Source organism: Amblyraja radiata, chromosome 24 (genome assembly GCF_010909765.2).
Source record: "Amblyraja radiata isolate CabotCenter1 chromosome 24, sAmbRad1.1.pri, whole genome shotgun sequence".
Taxonomy (NCBI): Eukaryota; Metazoa; Chordata; class Chondrichthyes; order Rajiformes; family Rajidae; genus Amblyraja; species Amblyraja radiata.
Window position 1 is genome coordinate 17,709,261 of NC_045979.1, and position 20,411 is coordinate 17,729,671.

The window sequence follows — 20,411 nt, forward strand, 5'->3', positions numbered from 1 at the left end:
ACTTATCCACTTTTATATTTCTCAAAAGTGTCAGTACTTCCTCTTCTTTGATCCTCATAGTTTCCATAGCTACTCTACTTGTTTCCCTTACCTCACATAATTCAGTATCCTTCTCCTTGGTGAATACCGAAGAAAAGAAACTGTTCAATATCTCCCCCATCTCTTTTGGCTCTGCAGATAGTTGGCCACTCTGACTCTCTAATGGACCAATTTTATCCCTCGTTATCCTTTTGCTATTAATATAGCGGTAGAAACCCTTCGGATTTACTTTTACCTTACTTGCCAAAGCAACCTCATATCTTCTTTTAGCTTTTCTAATTTCTTTCTTAAGATTCTTTTTACATTCTTTTTACTCCTCAAGCACCTCATTTACTCCATGCTGCCTATAACTATTGTAGATCTCCCTCTTTTTCCGAACCAAGTGTCCAATTTCCCTTGAAAACCATGGCTCTTTACAATTTTTACGATTTCCTTTCAACCGAACAGGGACATAAAGATTCTGTACTCTTAAAATTTCACCTTTAAATGTACTCCATTTCTCTTCCCCATCTTTCCCATAAAACAAACTGTCCCAATTTACTCCTTTTAAATCCTTTCGCATCTCCTCAAAGTTAGCCTTTCTCCAATCAAAAATCTCAACCCTAGGTCCAGTTTTGTCCCTCTCCATAATTATATTGAAACTAATGGTATTGTGATCACTGGACCCGAACTGTTCCCCAACGCATACCTCTGCCACCTGACCCATCTCATTTCCTAACAGGAGGTCCAGTACCGCCCCTTCTCTAGTAGGTACTTCTATGTATTGTTGCAAAAAACTATCCTGCACACATTTTACAAACTCCAACCCATCCAGCCCATTTACAGAATGTGTTTCCCAGTCTATGTGTGGAAAATTGAAATCTCCCACAATCACTACCTTGTGCTTACTACTAATATCTGCAATCTCCTTACATATTTGCTCTTCCAATTCTCGCTCCCCATTTGGCGGTCTATAATACACCCCTATAAGTGTTGCTACCCCTTTCCCATTTCTCAGTTCCACCCAAATAGCCTCCCTAGACGAGCCCTCTAATCTATCCTGCCAAAGCACTGCTGTAATATCTTCCCTGATAAGCAATGCAACACCTCCACCTCTTGCCCCTCCAATTCTATCACACCTGAAGCAATGAAATCCTGGAATATTTAGTTTCCAATCACAGCCCTCCTGCAACCATGTTTCACTGATCGCCACAACATCATACTTCCAGGTGTCAATCCAGGCTCTAAGTTCATCCACTTTTCTTACAATGCTCCTAGCATTAAAATATACACATTTAAGAAACCCACCCTCTCTTATTCTCTGATTATTTTCTTTTTCTTCTCTCTCCCCTACATTTTGGGTCAGAGTGCTACCATTCTCTGCCCCCTGCTTCACACACTGACTGCTAGCTTTCCCAATTTGAGTCCCTCCCCCCAACCATACTAGTTTAAAGTCTCCCTAGTAGCCTTTGCAAATCTCCCCGCCAGGATATTGGTCCCCCTTGAGTTCAAGTGCAACCCGTCCTTTCTGTACAGGTCGCACCTACCCCAAAAGCGGTCCCAATGATCCAGAAACTTGAATCCATACCCACTGCACCCATAACCTTTGTCTCCCTTACTAATCGAGAAGAAGTTTGTTTGCCTGAAGAAGGGTTTTGGCCCGAAACGTTGCCTATTTCCTTCGCTCCATAGATGCTGCCTCACCCGCTGAGTTTCTCCAGCATTTTTGTCTACCCGATTTTCCAGCATCTGCAGTTTCTTCTTAAACAATTGTTTGCCTGGTATTCAGTCAAAGACAATTCTGTAACATGAATGCAGCCCAATGGTATGAATGTTGAATTCTTCAATTTAAGTTAACCTCTAACCCCCCCCCCCGAATTTTCTTCCCCACACACCCCACTCCCCCACTTTCCCCCACCCCATTCCCTCCCCTGCGCCCCCCCCCCCCCCATTCACACCTATTGCTCCCCTCCACCCCCCTTCTCCCCTGCTACTTTCCTCCCCCTGTCCTCACAATCCGCAACTCTTCAAACCCATCCCACACCTATTGTTCTTATCTCCCGCCTTTGTTCCAACCATCCGCCTGTCCCAAAATCACCCTCGCCTGCCTCTCCGGCTTCCTTTTCGTCCCCCCACAATCAGTCTGAAGAAGGTTCTCGACCGGAAACATCACCTTTAAATGTTCTCCAGATTTGTGGCCAGCCCTGCTGAGTTACTACAGCATTTTGTGTCCATCTTTGTGACAAATCTTAATCACTGCCAGTTAATCTACCTGGCACCTATCTACCTGCTCCTATGGTTTATGAACTTATATCCCGTTTCCTCCAACATTCCACAGACGTATAGGTTTGTAGGTTAATTGGTTTTGGTAAAAATTGTAATTTGCCCCGAGTGTGTAGGATAGAGTTAGTGCATGGGGCGATAGATAAAGGGCATGGACTCGGTGGGCCGAAGGGTCTGTTTCCATGCTGTATCTCTAAAGTCGAAAGTTAAAATCTAAATCTGTGCCTCCACATGTGACAGGTTGTGTGAACTGCCAATCATAGTGGTTTCGTTTACAGCTGGCACTAACAATTGACTCATTTCAGGTCAGCTAGCCAAGCTGCGGCTTAAACTCGACCAGCTTGGCTTCCATGGTTATTTATTTTTAAACGGAGGCCAAGGATGGGACAGGTTCAAATTTCAGATTCAGTTGTGAACAGAAATGTATTTTGACAGCAGTCCCTCAGCCCTCTGCCCCAGCTCCAGTGTACGGGCAGGGGAGTAAAACAAGGAGCAGAAGTGTGTTTAAATTATTTTGTTTTAAGATACAGCGCAGAAACTGGTCCTTCAGCCCACCAGGTCCGCGCCGACCAATTATCACCCTGTGCATTAGCACTATCCGACACAATAAGGACAATTTTACAATTTGTACAAACTTTGTACAAACAGCACCCGTAGGCAGGATCGAACCTGGGTTTCAGGCTCTGTAAGGCAGCAACTCTGCCATTGCCACCCCTGAACAAATTGAAGGAATCTGGTAGAGCCGCTGCCACAAAGTGCCAGAGACCCAGGTTCGATCCTGGCCTCGGTTGCTGTCTGTGTGGAGTTGGCACGTTCCTCATGTGACAGCATGGGTTTCCTCCGGGTGCTCCGGTTTCCTCCCACATCCCAACGACGCACAGGTTTGTAAGTTAATTTGCTCTCTGAAAATTTTCTCTCGTGTGTAGGGAGTGGGTGTGAAAATTGGATAACATAGAACTAGTGTGAATGGATGATCGATGGTCGGCGTGGACTCAGTGGGCCAAAGGGACAGTTTCCATGCTGTGTCTTTAAACTAACCTAAGCTAAAGTCCTCACATATTCTGCCATTTACGTACATCACACGGCAATCTCATTGTGAGCAATTAATGCACCAATGTCACAATCACATGTTTTATATTATGTAATATGTAAAAAAACAAACACAAGGTGCTGGAGTAACTCAGCAGGTCAGGCAGCATCTCAGTAGAACATGGATAGGCGATATCATTCAGGGCACATCCCATTACAATCAGTCTGAAGAAGGGATCTGGAGGGGAGGTGGGGGCAGGTCAAGGCCTGGCAAGTGGTACGTGGATACAGGTGAGTGGGGGGGGGGGGGGGGGGGGGGGGTGGAGGGTTTGATTGGGAGATGGGTGGACAATGGCCATAGATGAAAAGAGGACAAAATAATGTAGTGTTGCGGACTTCAATGGAATTGCCTGAGAGCAGGGAGTGTCAAGAGAGGTCCAACAGACTAGCCTACAGCCAATCTAAGGGGAAGGCTGGCCAGTCTAAGGGGAATCAACCCTAGGGTGATAGTATCTATAGAGAGATTCAGGCCTGTTAGCACAGGAAGAGAGATTTACCAGTGTAAAGTGACTATGAGGCAGATTGTCCTTCCATTATAGGTCAGTATCTTTAAGGTGAATTGATAAGGATTTACCAAGTTAGTAAAAACTTGTTGAAATAAACTGCAGATAGATACAAAATGTTGGAGTGACTCAACTGGTCAGGCAGCATCTCTGGATAAAATGGGTAGGTGACATTTCGGGTCAGGACCCTTCTTTAGAAGAAGTCTGAAGAAAGGTCCCGACCCAAAACATCACCTATCCATGTTCTCCAGAGATGCTGCCTGACCCGCTGAGTTACTTCAGCATTTGTGTGTCACTCATTGGTATAAACCAGCATCTGCAGTTCTGTTATATTACATTGAAATAAACAGTACTTGATTCACATTTTTTTTAAATCACACAAAGTGCTGGAGTAACTCAAAGGGTCAGGCAGCATCTCTGGAGAAAATGTGAAAATGGATAAGTGACGTTCTAGGTTGGGACTATTTTCAATTGTTTATTTCTTTGCTTTTGAAGGCCCAAAGAATGCATTAAATTGGTGTGAGAAATATGTACAAACTGTTATCAGATGCAAGAATCTGTGAAAAATATTGTGAGCAATGCTTATAACAGAAAAGGCCAATTCCTTGTAATTCTCTCCATCCTGTGATTAATTTATTTATTTAGCAAATGCAAAGTCCTTTAGCCAAGCAGTTGCCTCTTGATCTGCTGTATGAAGGGTGACAAGTTCTAATGCAATGAAGGTATTGCATTAGATTGATGCCTCAGATCTTAGATCTGAGCTTTACTTCCAAGATAGATCCAAGAATGCATGTTAAAAGTGCGAGAGCATGCAAGGACTCTAAAAGTTTGAAAGCTTCAAGGACAGCAATCAACAGTTATAGACGTAGCCCAGACCATCACGCAAACCAACTTCCCTTCCATTGACTCCATCTACACCTCACGCTGCCTCAGCAAGGCCAGCAGCATAATCAAGGATCAGTCTCACCCCAATCACCTCTTCTCCTCTCTCCCATCAGGCAAAAGATACAGATGTGTGAAAACGCACACCTCCAGATTCAGGCCCAGTTTCTTCCCAGCTGTTATCGTGCAACTGAACCATCCTATCACCAACTAGAGAGCGGTCCTGACCTACCACCTACCTCATTGAAGACCCGAGGACGATCTTTAATCAGATTTTACTGAACTTTACCTTGGCCTAAACGTTATTCCCTTTATCCTGTATCTGTACACTGTGGGCTGCTTGATTAGAACCATGTACAGTCTTTCTGCTGACTAATTAGCACGCAATTAAAAAAAGCTTTTCACTGTACCTGGGTACACGTGACAATAATAAACTAAACTAAACTGAATGTTTCTTTTAGAGAAAGAGAGACTCAAAATCCTGAAGTAATTCAGTGGGACAGACAGTATCTCTGGAGAGAAGGAATGGATGACATTTCGGGTCAAGACCTTTTTCGGACTCTTTTAGTATCCTTAGTATCTTTCATTATCTTTTAGAGATACAATATGGAAACCGGCCTTTTGGCCCATGGATTTCTCGCCAACCATCGATTACCCATTCACATTAGTTCCATGCTATCCCAATTTGTCTTCCACTCCCTGTACACTAGAGGGATTTTACAGAGGCCTTTTAACGTACAACCTTGTACGACCTTGGGATGTGGAAAGAAACCAGAGCACCCGAAATAAATCCTTGTGGTCACAGGGAGAGCGTGCAGTCCCATGCAGACAGCGGCTGAGGTCAGGATCTAACCCGTGTTGCAGGCACTGTGAGGATGTCCAACTGTGCCACATATGGATATGCAGGGAATGGATGGAAATGGATTATGTAGCCTTCAACTAGCCTTCTGACTTCCCATTTCCAAAGTCAATGATCAGATGTGGATGTGGTATTGGGAGTGAATGGATTTGGTCAGTCGAGGAAAGGAGGAACAGGAATGGAAAATCAAATTCCCTAAACACATTGAATCAAAATGAATTGAAGAAGGGGCTGCATGGTGGCACAGCGGTAGAGTTGCTGCCTTACAGCGGGTTTGATCCTGACGAGGGGTGCTGACTGTACGGAGTTTGCACGTTCACCCTGTGCCCGCGTGGGATTTCCCCGGGTGCACCAGTATCCTCCCACACTCCAAACATGTACAGGTTTGTTATGTTAATTGACAATTCCTGTACATTGCCCTTAACGCGTTGGACATGGAAATAGTGTGTGAACGGGTCAGCGCAGACTCGGAGGGCCCAAGGGCCGGTTTCCACACTAGATCTCTAACCGAGACTAAACTAAAATTACCATGGGGATTGCCACAGTTTGCAATTATATTCTGTGAAGATATTGGCTGCCATCCAGGGATTTCATACACATCCTAGATTACATGAACTTTTTCGAGGAAGAAGGTTGTTGAAGAAAGCAATGATGTTTACTTTCCCTGGGGGCAAATACTCATTTATGGTTTGTTTTTCCTCTCATGGATATGAAGAAAGAAAATAATTGTATGAGTCTGTTTTGCCTCATAGTATACACAGTTTCACATCGCATGTTTCAGGATGGGAGTCGGTATCATCACCAAACCTCAGGAAATCAGCGTGCCCACCTTTTCACTTCAGCACTCTTCAATGCCTTTCTCTTGATAGATTTCTCTTTTAAATCGTGAGTCCGTTTTGGGATCATCAGGTGCGGCACAGTGGCGCAGTGGTAGGGTTGCTGCCACACAGCGCCAGAGACCCGGGTTCGATCCTGACTACGGGTGCAGTCTATATGGAGATTGCATGTACTCCCTGTAACTATGTGAGTTTGACTTTAGCCTTTAGAGATAAACGTGGAAACAGGCCCTTCAGCCCACCCTCAGGCCCTTCAGCCCACATTGACCAGCGATCACCTTGTACACTAGTTCTATCCTACACACCAGGGACAGTTTACAATTTACAGAAGCCAATTGACCTACACAGTTGTACGTCTTTGGAGTGTGGGAGGAAACCGGAGCACCCGGAGAAAACCCAGACAGTCACAGGGAGAACGTACAAACTCCATACAGGCAACACCCGTAGTCAGGATCGTACCCGGGTCTCTGGCGCTGTAAGGCAGCAGCTCTACCATTACGCCACTGTGCCTGCGGTTTTCTCCGGGTGCTCCGGTTTCCTCTCACATCCCAAAGACGCGCAGGCTTGCAAGTCAATCAGCTTCTGTAAATTGTCCCTAGTGTGTAGGATAGATTTAGTGTGTGGGTGATCGCTGGTCGGAGTGGACTCGGTATGCTGAAGGGGCCTTTATCTCTAAACTAAACTAAACTAAATCTCACCATCCAAAGCTGTTGATCAGCTGATGCAACTTAACATTCATTTCCACCGCTGTTCCCCACCATTCAATCAGAGGAATCGCTCTTACTCATTTGACACCAGGTCCATGACATTGTCAGTTCAACTTAAAATAATGCCATCGGTGACCTAGCAGCCATGTGATTAATTATTTCAAGATTGATTTCCAAACATATTTTCCAGTTGGCCTGAGCTTGTTTCCCTAGGTCCCGTTAACTCACTATGATATATTTCAAAGCATCCATTTAACACAAGTACCACACTGTCCTGAGGCTGAAGCCCTTATCAATCAAAGTTCCTGCAGAATGTCATTGCTGACTGAAATGAGATGGGGCATGGGAAGGAAAATCTTTTTTAACCTTGTCAGCTCCGTGTAAACTTTGCTCTCTCTAATCGAGTGGTAACGTAAGCTAGCCACCAGGGAATCAGAGGCATTTGAACTAATAATTGTTTAACATCCATCTTGATATTTGTTTTCAGTGAGATTAATGGCCAGTAATATTGAATGCGGTGCACACAAACCAATTCCCGATGGTCAGAAATTGTTGCCTAGCAAATTAGTTTATTATATTTTCCTATTAATCTGGTTTAATTGTCCGTGGCCTAACTTAAGGAGACAGGGAATCCTTTAGGCATGTTTAAAATATTTGCCACAAAACAGCAGGAACCCTAATTGAAATTACTAATAGTGAATGACTTGCTTCCACTGACTGAAGTTTTTCTTCCAAAGATATTTGTAGTATTGTGAGCAGTTTTGGGTCCCATATCTGAGGAAGGATGTGCTGGCGTTGGAGAGGGTCCAGAGGAAGTTTACGAGAATGATCCCAGGGATAATTGCATTAACTAACATATGATGAGCGTTTGACGGCAGTGGGCCTGTACTTGCTGGAGTTTAGAAGGATGAGGGGGTACCTCATTGAAACTTACTGAATAGTGAAAGGCTTAGATAGAGTGAATGCGGAGAGGATGTTTCCACTAGTGGGAGAGTCTAGGACCAGAGACTATATCCTCAGAATAAAAGGACGTACCTTTAGAAAGGAGATGAGGAGGAATGTACAAAACACAAACTGTCCAAAAACTCTTCAATCGTTCTTCGAGTCTATACATTCAATAATATCAGACCCAGTCATATACACATCTATCTTTAAACCAAACATCCTTGTCACTCGTCTGAACCCCCCCCCCCCCCCTGGGGTGATATCCCCTCCCTTGTTTGAGGGGTGGTCCCATTGGACTCTGCCCCTCAATGTCCAGCAGCGGAAGGTCCCTAGACTGTGGTCCTCCCCCACAGAGCCCTGGCGTTGGCTGCACCTAGCTTCAGTGCGACCCTAGCACGTACCCCTGTAGTCTGGAGCGGGCCAGTCGGCAACAATTAGTACTGAGAAATTTCATGGAATTCTGGAAAATTGCTTCATCTCAACCGCCAAAATGACAGGGTTTCAGGCTTACAATGTTACATTACAATCGCCAAAGCAAAAATCAACAACATTCCATCTTAAATTAGCTGTGCAGTGCACCAATCGCATTGTTGCTTAATTAGTTCCTGTTTTCCAGCATTGCTGATGAGAATTGTTATTCTGTGTGAGGTGTGAATTAGAAACAATACAGCTGTCCACAGTTTTTAATCAGTCCATTTGGAATGTTTTGGAGGACCAAGAAACCAAGAAACCAAGAACCAAGTCTGATGAAAGGTCCCAACCCGAAATGTCACATATCCATTTTCTCCAGAGATGCTGCCTGACACGCTGAGTTATTTCAGCACTTTGTGCCTCTAGACTTTAGACCAGGGGTGGGGAACCTTTTCATGTTGGAATGCCGCATTAAGTTAGCTGTAATCTAATAAGGCCGCATCCAAGAAACTTCAATTAGATATATGACAGGAGCAGAATTGGGCCATTCGGCCTATCAAGTCTACTCCACAATTCAACCATGGCTAATCTATCTTTCCCTCCCAACCCCTTTCACTTGCCTTCTCTCCATAAACCTTGACACCCGTACTGATCAAGAACCTGTCATTCTCCACCTTAAAAATATTCATTGACTTGGCTACCACAGCCTTCTGTAGCAATGAATTCCACAGATTCACCTCATCTCCTTGCTAAAAGTACATTTTTTTAATTCTGAGGCTATAGAAACATAGGAAATAGGTGCAGGATTAGGCCATTCCATATGATCATGGCTGATTATACAAAATCAGTACCCCGTTCCTGCTTTCTCCCCATATCCTTTGATTCCGTTAGTCCTGTTAGCTGTACTGTATCTAACTTTCTCTTGAATACATCCAGTCAATTGGCCTCCACTGCCTTCTGTGGCAGAGAATTCCACAGATTCACAATTGGCTGGGTGAAAAAGTTCTTCCTCACTTCAGTCCTAAATGGCCTCCTGCTTATCCTTAAACTGTAACCCCTGGTTTTGGACTGCCCCAACATCGGGAACATTGTTCCTGCATCTAGCCTGTCCAATCCCTTAAGAATTGTTTTCTATGTTTCTATAAGATCCCCTCTCATCTTTCTTCTTCTTCTTCCTCGTGTCCGGCCATCTTCCATATCACGTCTTTCCGGTCGGTCAGTGACGGTTGACGGTCGGTGGTTGCAGAATTGGCTACTTCAGTCAGTCACTGCGGTACAGTTTCTGTCGTCAGCATTGCCCGGGATGCATCACGTGGAGGCTTCTGCTTGCATCCCTCTCATCTTTCTAAATTCCAGTGAATATAAGCCCAATCGATTAATTTTTTTCATTATATGTCAGTCCCACCATCTCGGGAATTAACCTGGTGAACCTACACTGAACTCCCTTAATAGCAAGAATGTCCTTCCTCAAAATATGAGACCAAAACTGCACACAATACTCCAGGTATGGCCTTACCAGGACCCTTTACAACTGCAGTAGGATTTCCTTGCTCCTATACTCAAATCCTCTCACTATGAAGGCCAGCATGCCATTAGCTTTCTTCACTGCCTGCTCTACCTGCGTGCTTACACTCAGTGACTGATGTACAAGCACACCTAGGTCTCGTTGCACCTCCCCGTTTCCTAATTTGACACCATTCAGATAATAATCTGCCTTCTTGTTCTTGCCACCAAAGTGGATAACCTCACATTGTTTCCACATTATACAGCATCTGCCATGCATCTGCTCACTCACCTAACCTATCCAAATCACCCTCACACTGCCACGCAGCTTTGCGTCATCCGCAAACTTGGAGATGTTACATTGAATTCCTGCGTCTAAATGGCCTCTGGTCCTGGACTCTCCCATTAGTGGAAACATCCTCTCCACATCCACTCTATCCAGGCCTTTACCTATTCGGTAAGTTTCAATGAGGCCACCCCTCATCCTTCTTAACTACAGCGTGTACAGTGCAGTTAAACGCTCATCATATGTCAACCCAATCATTCCTGGGATCATTCGCGGGAACCTCCTCTGGACCGTCTCCAACTCCAGCACATCCTTTCTCAGATGTGGGGCCTAAAATGGCTCACAATACTCCAACTGCGGTCTGATCAGTGCTTTATAACGCCTCTTCCCCTTATTCCATCAATTTAAAACATCACCTGTCCATTCCCTCCACAGATGCTGCCTGACCCGCTGAGTTCTGCCCGCACTTTGAGATTTGCAGTGAGTTAAACTCTGTTGTACATTTAAGCCGCCTTGCTTACATTTGCATTTTTTTGGTTGCTCCTTCAAAAGAGTTGATACAGCTCGACATAATTTGCTTAGATCATAGATTAGGTTGGGTGTCCCAGATACACTGCAATATCTGAGCATGCAGAAAACCTCTGATGTAAGCATTCAATATTATGTAACGATTTTACATTTTGGTCTAATTTACATTGGCAGCCTGATAAAGATATTTGTCAATCCCATTTTTGTAGTGCATGCAAATGTATGACAGTTACATAAGTGTATGTGTACATGCATTGTATAATTATGAATCAAGATTCATAAATTCCCACAGCTCGCCATGATTTTCAGTAAAGGTGTACTACCCTCAACTAAAACAAATTACATGCCAACACCCAATTTATCAAACTGTCAAAATGATTTTTACTGGAATTAATCTCTTAATTCTTTAAACATTACTTTAGACTTTGGAGATATAGTGTGGAAACAGGCCCACCGAGTCTGCTCCGACCAGTGATTCCTGTACATTAGCACTATCCTACATACTAGGGACAATTTACAATTTTACTGAAGTCAATTAACTTACAAGTCTGGAGTGCGGGAGGAAACCAGTGCGCCAGGGGAAAACCCACGCGGTCGCAGGGAGAACGTACAAACTCCGTGCAGACAGAACCCTTAGTCAGGATCGAACCCGGGTCTCTGGAGCTGTAAGTCAGCAACTTTACTGCTGCACCACTGTGCCGGCCAAAGCTGCAGGCTCAGGTGCAAGTGTTTTATACAGGAACTGCTTATCTGCACTGTGACTTAGTGGATAACGAATGCCTTTATCAACCAGAAAGTACAGGTAAAGTACCACCTCTACCTCACTGAAGGAGTTCTATAACGCCATCTTAATTTGAAAGCACAAGATTAGAACTAGAGACACAAGGAGCTGCAGATACCGGAATCTTCAGCAAAACACAAAGTGCCGGAGGAACTCATTGGGCCAAGCAGTATGGAGGGAATGGACAGGTGATGTTTCAGGACCTTCTTCAGATGGACTGCGTGGGAGCTGGCAGGGAAGGGACACGGGGAAAGAACTAGTTTGTCCGCGAGAGTTAGATTGTGAGGGGATAGGGCAGGTTTTCTCAATCAGCTGACCTCCGTCATCCTTCAACTTTGCATATTCAAAACCTCTAGCCCTCAGATTCAAAGTTGAGAAGTTACCTCCATGCCAAGGTTTACGCATGTTTGTTCTGTTTTAGTTTAGTTTAGTTTAGAGATACAGCATGGCAACATGCCTTTTGGCCCACCGAGTCCACACCGACCCTCGATCTCCCGTTCGTACTAGTTCTCTTATCCCACTTTTGCATCCACTTCCTACACACTAGGGGCACTTTTACAGGGGCCAATTGGCCTACAGACCCGCACACCTTTGGGATGTAATAGGAAACCGGAGAACCCGGAGGAAACCCACGCGGTCACAGGGAGGGTGTGCCAATAACCCCTCCCCCCCCCCTCACCTGAATCTACCTGTCACCCGCCAGGCTTTGTCCTCTTACAGATTTCTCACCTGAAAAAGGGTGCCGACCCGAAATGTCGCCTGTCTAAGTCTTCTAGCGATGCTACCTGGCCCGCTGATATACTCTGGTGCTTTGTGAGTTTTTTGCAAATATAGTATGAATATGAATATGCAGGGACTGGAGAGCACGGGTAGATTAGAGGTGGTCTTGGCATCATGTTTGCATCAGGCACTCTCTGTGGATGGGCCTGTATTTGTGCTGTACTGTTTGGACTTTACAGCATGGAAACATGCCCTTCAACACACTGAGTCTGTGCCACCCTGCAATCACCCCGTACGCTAACACTATCCTAGTATTAGCGACAATTTATAAAATAGCGACAATAGCGACAATAATAAAACAACAATTTTACAATTTTTACCAAACCTAGTGAACTGTAGTCGCTGGAGTGTGGCAGGAAACGGGAAAACCCAGAGAAAACCCACAGGAAGAATGTACAAACTCCATACAGACAGCAACCCATAGTCAGGATAGTCAGGTTCTCCGGCAGCAGCAATTCTACTGCTCCGCCACCGTGCCACCCTGTTTTCTATGTTCTATGATTTAATAGCACGCAAAACAAACGTTTTCTCGGTGCGCGTGACGATAATAAATCAGTGGGCAGCATGGTGGCGCAGCGGTAGAGTTGCTGCCTTACAGCCCATACAGCGCCAGAGATCCGGGTACGATCCCAGCTACGGGTGCTGTCTGTACGGAGTTTGTACGTTCTCCCCGCGACCGCGCTGGTCTTCTCCGAGATCTTCGGTTTCCCCCCTACACTCCAAAGACGTACAGGTTTGTAGGTTAATTGGCTTGGTATAAATTGTAAATTGTCCCAAAAGTGTGTAGGATAGCGTTAATGTGCAGGGATCATTGGTCGGTGTGGACTCGGTGGGCAGAAGGGCCTGTTTCCACATTGTATCTCTAAATTAAACTAAACTAAATTAAAGCTAATATCAAGAGATTGAAAATTGAAAACCTATTGAAAATCTATTGGGAGGGATTCAGTGGGATTTGAGATGTGAGGCACATTCACGGAGTTGAAAATGGGACAGTTGTTTACCAGGGTGGAGAGTTTAGAGTTACGTTTTTATTTCCTTGGATAGATTAGGCAACAAGCCCTGAGGGAAGAGAACCATTAGCAATATCAGATTACTGGAGGCCTGGGAGTGAGATTGGCTGGTCGGTAGTTAGGTGGGAATGGGGTCAAGAAAGCAGGAGGCGAGGGTTATGGACGAGGTGAGATTGCACAGGCCATGTGGAGAGAGAGGGAGGAGAGCAAAGATGCAAATCAAAACTGATGACCCAGAGAAATCATCTCTCTAAATTCCTTCTTTATAAAACAAAAATCATAAATCTCATAAATCGCTTAGGCAGCCTACAACTCAGCAATATGAATTTTGATTCTAATTTCAAGTAACTCTTGCATTCCTTCTCCCTCCATCCCTTCCCCACCCTAGTTTCATCGTTCATATCCCTTAGTTATCACCTCTTCTAACACCAACAATGGACCATTGTGGGCTCCTTGGTCATCGGTGCCTGCTCTGCTTTGTTCTGTACCTTTTCATACATCTAGTTTCCGTCTCCCCGACTCTCAGTCTGAAGAAAGATTTCGACCCAAAATGTCACCTGTTCCTTTTCTCCAGAGATGCTGCCTGACCCACTGAGTTACTCCAGCATTTTGTGTCTCTCTTCAGTCTATCTAGCAGCTGCAGTTCCTTCCTACATAGCGTTAGTTTAGTTGTGTTTCGTTTAGTTTGGTTTAGTTTAGTCTAGTTTAGTTTAGTCTGAAGAAAGGTCTCAACCCGAAACGTCACCTATTCCTTTGCTCTAGAGGTGCTGTCTAACCCTGTGAATTACTCCAGCTTTGTGTCTAGTTTTAGTTTAGTTTAGTTTATTTTAGGTTATTGTCACCTGTACTGAGGTACAGTGAAAAGGTTTTGTTTGCGTATTATCCAGTCAGCGGAAAGACTATACATGATTACAATTAAGCCGCCCACTGTGTATAGATACAGGATAAAGTGAATAACGTTTAATGCAAGATAAAGTCCAGTGGCATAGGTGGACGAATTCCCATGGCCCTGTTGTTAATGCTGAGGTGGAGCAGAAAGAGGAACTGCATGATCCCTTTGGACACCTTGGTGCAGTGGCAGAGTTGCTGCGTTACAGCGCTTGCAGCGCCGGAGACCCGGGTTTTATCTCGACCGTGTCTGCTGTCTGAATGTACGTTCTCCCCGTGACCTGCGTGCGTTTTCTACGAGATCTTCGGAATCCTCCCACTCTCCAAAGAGGTACAGGTATGAGGGTAAATTGGCTTGGTAAATGTAAAGATTGTCCTTAGTATGTGGAGGATAGTGTTATTATGCGGGGATCGCTATTCGGCGCAGGCTCAGTGGGCCAAAGGGCCTGTTTCCGCGCTGCATCTCTAAACGCAATTAAACTAAACTAAACCGCTATCTTGCTGACCTGGCATTTTCATTTCATTTTCATGCCCGTGTATCAATTCCACAATATTAATCACGTGAACATGATCTGATATAAACTTTAATATTTTTCTTCTGCTCTACCCTGAAATATCACTGCACTTTCTAGTGAGACACAGGACAGAGGACAAAGAATACTTGTTTTCCCGTTTTAAGTTCATAAGTTGAACCTGAAATTGTAAAATGTTTGCAGACTAATGAGAAAAGGAAATTGCATGATTAAAATGTCTTTAAATAAAGAAACCTATTATAGTTCTAAGCAAGGCAATTAGCCACTTTTAAAAGCCTTTTTTCCCCTTATTGCATTGGTTATAACTCTCAAGGATAAGATCAAAAGTAGTAATGTACTCACAAATGTACATCAATTATGTTTTCTTTGTGTCTGCTTTAAAAATACAGCATTGAAACATGTTCTTCGGCCCACTGAGTCCACGCCGACCAGCGATCACCACATTAACACTCACACCGTGCTACACCCCAGGGACAATTTACACTGAAACCAATTAGTCTACAAATCCGCACGTCTTTGGGATGTGTAAGGAAAGCGGAGCACACAGAGAAAACCCACGCAGTCACGGGGAGAACGTGCAAACTCCTAACAGACAGCACCCGATAGCCAGGGTCGAACCCGGGTCTCTGGCACTGACAGGAAGCAGCGCTGCATCACCGTGCCATCTGTTCTGCTTCATCACAATTTGTTTTACGATTCAATCATTTTATATGACTGTTCAAATCCTTTTCCACACGCTGATAGTGATTGGACATTTAATTACTCTGCCATTTTTCGTGGGGGAGATGAATTGGCAAGAAAACAAGAAGCCGGGGAATGTCAGTGCGTTAGTGAGGATTGAGTCAGAGACCGAATGGGCCTTTGAGACAGCCTAGATTCAGTTCCTGCAGCTAATACTTTCCAGGAAGACATATTCTTCCTGGAAGTCAATACCCTCCTCAGATGTTCCCTGATTGACCTAACAAACCTCCCAGGAAAATAAGCTATTAGAAGAAAAAGCAAGCGTTCTAGCTGAGAAAAACTGGTTGGAGCCAAGGCAGATAATGTAAAAGCATAATAAGGCAACAAATTAACTCTCTAGGTAAACAATGCGTAGAGACGGAAATAAATCTGACTCAATTAATTTTAATTACAGACCTCTGCAGTATTTCCTTGAAATTCACTGCGAGGATACAATTGCTGACTACATTAGCCGAAGACAGGATATAGGATGTGAGTGAGTAGATGCCATTGCATCATTCTTGTCTTCAATCGAACATTTTCTATTATTTATTAAGGGGGGTGTCAATCATGAATCCTCTTTAGATTCAGCCTGTTTTTTTGAAAGATGTTTTTTTCTTCTGCGTTCCAACATTCACAAAACGTTTGTAATATTTAGACCGTACAGAAACATTTTCAGATTGTTACAGGGTTACAGGTGCAGCGGTAGAGTTGCTGCCTTACAGTGCTTGCAGCACCAGAGACCCGGATTCCATCCTGACTAGGGGTGCTGTCTGTACGGAGTTTGTACGTTCTCCCCGTGACCGCGTGGGTTTTCTCCGAGATCTTTGGTTTCCTCCCACACTCCAAAGACGTACAGGTTTGTAGGTTAATTGTCTTGATATAAGTGTAAAATGTCCCTAGTCTGTCTAGGATAGCTTTAATGTGCGGGGACGAGGGGACTGTTTCCGCGCTGTATCTCTAAACTACCCCACGATGTTATTAATGTTTAATTGTAACTTTCTTTGTTTCCTCAGGTCTTTATGAATATAAATGATGTCTCGGCTATGAAGTCATGCCGGATCATCCTGTTTGCACCTTGTAGCCTCACAACCACCCAGCACCAGGAAATCACTTAGTTTAGTTTAGAGATACTTCGCAGAAACAGGCCCTTCAGCCCACTGAGTCCGTGCTGACCAGCAATCCCCGTACACTAGCACTATCCTACACACTAGGAACAATTTACAATTTTACCAAGCCAATGAACCTACAAACCTGTACATCTTTGGAGTGTGTGAGGAATGTGTCTCCCCATGCAGGTCACAGGGAGACAACAGTCCCACCTGCTCACGTTTGGCCCAAATCCCTCTAAATCTTTTCTATCCATGTTGAATTGAATTGAATACCTTTATTGTCATTCAGACCTTACGGTACCTGTCCAAATGCAGTTTAGATACTATTACCTCCGCTATTAGCCGCTATTACTTCCTCTGGCAACTTGTTCCTTATACACACCATCCTCTGAGTGAAAATGTTACTCCTTAGATTCCTATTACATTTTTACCCTCTCACCTTGTACCCATGTTCCCTGGTTCTTAATTCCCCTACTATGGACTTCTTTTGGTATTTTGGGGATAATTTACTGCAGGCAAAATGCTGCAGTAACTCAGCGGGTCAGGCAAAATCTCTGGAGAACACGGATAGGTGGCATCTACTGTGACAATAATGTGACCCCCACCAGCCGTCATATCCTCCCATCCAATTTCCCTCTGCAAGTCCTTGCTTGACCCATCCCTTCCCACCCAAACCACTCGTGCCTCAGATACCTTCCCCTGCAACCACGGGACATGTAACACCAGTCCCTATACCTCCTCCCTCACATCCATTCAGGGATCTCCACAGGTTTCATTTAGAGTGTGGAAACAGGCCCATTGGCCAATCGAGTCCACGCTGGCCATCCATCATCCGTTCATTCTGGTTCTATGTTATCCCACTTTCTCATCCACTCCCTACACACCAGGGGCAACTTACAGCGGCCAAGTAACCCACAGACCCACATGACTTTAGGTGGTGGGTGGAAACCAGAGCACCCGGAGGAAACCCACGTGGTCACAGGGAGAACGTGCCAATTCCCCACAGACAGCAGGCAAGGTCAGGATCGAATATGGGTCTCTGGCTCTGTGAGGCAGTGACTCTACCAGCTGAGCCGCTGTGCCTCTGTGAGACAGGTTCACATGCACTTCCATTAACTTAATCTCCTGCAATGATCCGTGTTCCCCAGAGATGCTGCCAGACCCACTGAGGTACTCCAGCACTTTGTGCCTTTTTTCATAAACCAGCATCTGCAGTTCGTTGTGTCTACAACGTACTGCAAGCCAACACCAACAGGCCATGTCTTGCTGGAAGCTACAAGGCTTAACAGCTCACTGAATGATTCATATGGAGAGGAATGAGGTTAGAGGGAGATTACACCCACTCTCTTTCCTGTCATAAGCCACAAAACAAATTTGAGGCCCGAACGCATATGATGAAAGAAGGAAAATAATCTCACCCGTTCCTTTCAAGAATCAGCTTGCGCCTTCTACTACACAGCAAACATTTAATTAATGAACCCTACAAATCACAAATCTACACCCACACCCAAGGCGTGATTAACAGCCTCATGGCGCCAGAGACCCGGTGTTCGATCCTGGCCTCAAGTGCTTGTCTATGTGTGGAGTTTGCACGTTCTCCCTGTGACCATGTGGGGTTTCCTCCAGGTGCTCCAGTAGCTTCCCACATCCCAAAGGTGTGCGGATTTGTCGGTTAATTGGCCTCTGGAAATTGCCCCAAATATGTAGGGAGTGGATGTGAATGTGGGATAGCATAGAACTGGTGTGAATGGGCGATCGATGGTCGGCGTGGACTCGGTGGGCCGAAGGGCCTGTTTCCATGCTGCATCTTACAGTATATTCCACCAAAATATATGGAGAATAGCACCCCATGCCAAATAGCCTGGGTGGAAAGGCATTTTGTTTTGTGTCTGATTAAACTTGGCATCCATTTAGAGGAGAACAAGGCCACGTGAGCACTAATTTATACAGAAATCCAATCATTCTTTTACAAAATGGAGTCATATTTCAGTACATCAAGGTGTGGTAATTGAGTCATAATATTCCTTGTACAATGACTACCTCAGAAAGCACAAGTCTATTGAAATATGTTATTACTGTCACAAGATCAGGAGCAGAATGTTGGCACTGTGTTCAGCTCCACGAATAACTACTGTGATAATGACAATGTCTCTGCCAACCCACTAATGCATTTGCATGCCATTCGATGGATTTCCACATGACACTACTTGCGCTATACAAGGTACAACGCAGTTCATCAACAACTTGAAGAAAGGCAAGGAAAAAGCACAAGGTGCTGAAGTATCTCTGGAGAACATGGATAGGTGACTCTTCCGGTCGTGACCCTACTTCCCGAACAAATGCAAGCCCTGCTAACCATCCCTTGATCACCATGGTTCCTGGGATGCTACAAAAAATATATTGCAGGTCCCATTGAACCTAATCAGCCATCCCATCAAAACACACAGTGCTGAAGTAACTCAGAATGTCAGGAGCAATCTCTGGAGAATATGGATAGGTAACGTCATGAGGTCATAAATCATAAGTGATAGGAGTCGAATTAGGCCATTCGGCTCATCAAGTCTACTCCGCCGTTCAATCATGGTTGATCTATCTCTGCCTCCTAACCTCATTCTACTGCCTTCTCCCCGTAACCTCTGACACCTGTACTAATCCAAAATCCATCTAGCTCTGAAAAAAATCAAAAATCTATCTAGCTCTGCCTTAAATATCCAATAGGTAACGTTTCAGATCCTGACACTTCTTCCCAAACAAAGGTGAGCTCTGCTAACCATCGCTTGATCACATGAATCCCCACAATGTAAATCTTGGTGGCTCCATTGGTCAAGGTTGAACCTAACCAGCCATCTCATCAATGAGGAATTCAACGGGTCGGCAGCATCTGTGGAGGGAATGAACGGGCAGCGTTTCGGGTCGGGACCCTTCTTCAGACTGATGAAGTTGAGGAGAGGAAGCTGGAACAGAGGGGGGGGGGGGGCGGTGGATAAAGCCTACCAAGTGATAGGTGGATACAGGTGAGATGGGTAGTGTATGTATAGCCAGAGGGAGGGATAGAGGTGGGGGGGGGGGGGGGGGGGGCGGCAAGGGCCAGGCATTCATAGAAAACAAGATCACCTTTCATCATCTCAGTGTTTATGTATCATTAATAGATCACACGCCAGCATTCTAATGGATAACTCACTTCACTCACTTGCAGCAATATATTGGGAACATCACTCTAAACATTTGACAATATCTAAGATACTGATCCGGTAGTACTGAGAACAAGAGCAACAACATTTAAAAGAAATAGTCTCTCACAAACATCTGCTTTAGTTTAGTTTATTGTTGTCATCTGTACCGATGTACAGTGATAACCTTTTGTTGATGTGCTATCCTGCCAAAGTAAAGACTATACATGATCACAATTAACCTGTTCACAGTGTACAGATATAGGATAAAGGATACAACATTGAGTGCAAGATAAAGTCCAATTAAAAATAATTCAAAGTTCTCCAATGAGGTAGGAGGGAGGCCAGGACTGCACGCTAACTGATGAGAGGACCATTCAGTTGCCTGATAAAAGCTGAGGAGAAACTGTCTCTGAATCTGGAGGTGTGTGTTTTCAAACTTCTATAACTTCTGTAACTCTTGCCTCATGGGAGAGGGGAGTAGAGGGAGTGACCGGGGTGAGAATGGTCCTTGATTATGCTGGTGCCGAGGAAGCATAGATGGAGTCAATGGATAGGGGGTTGGTT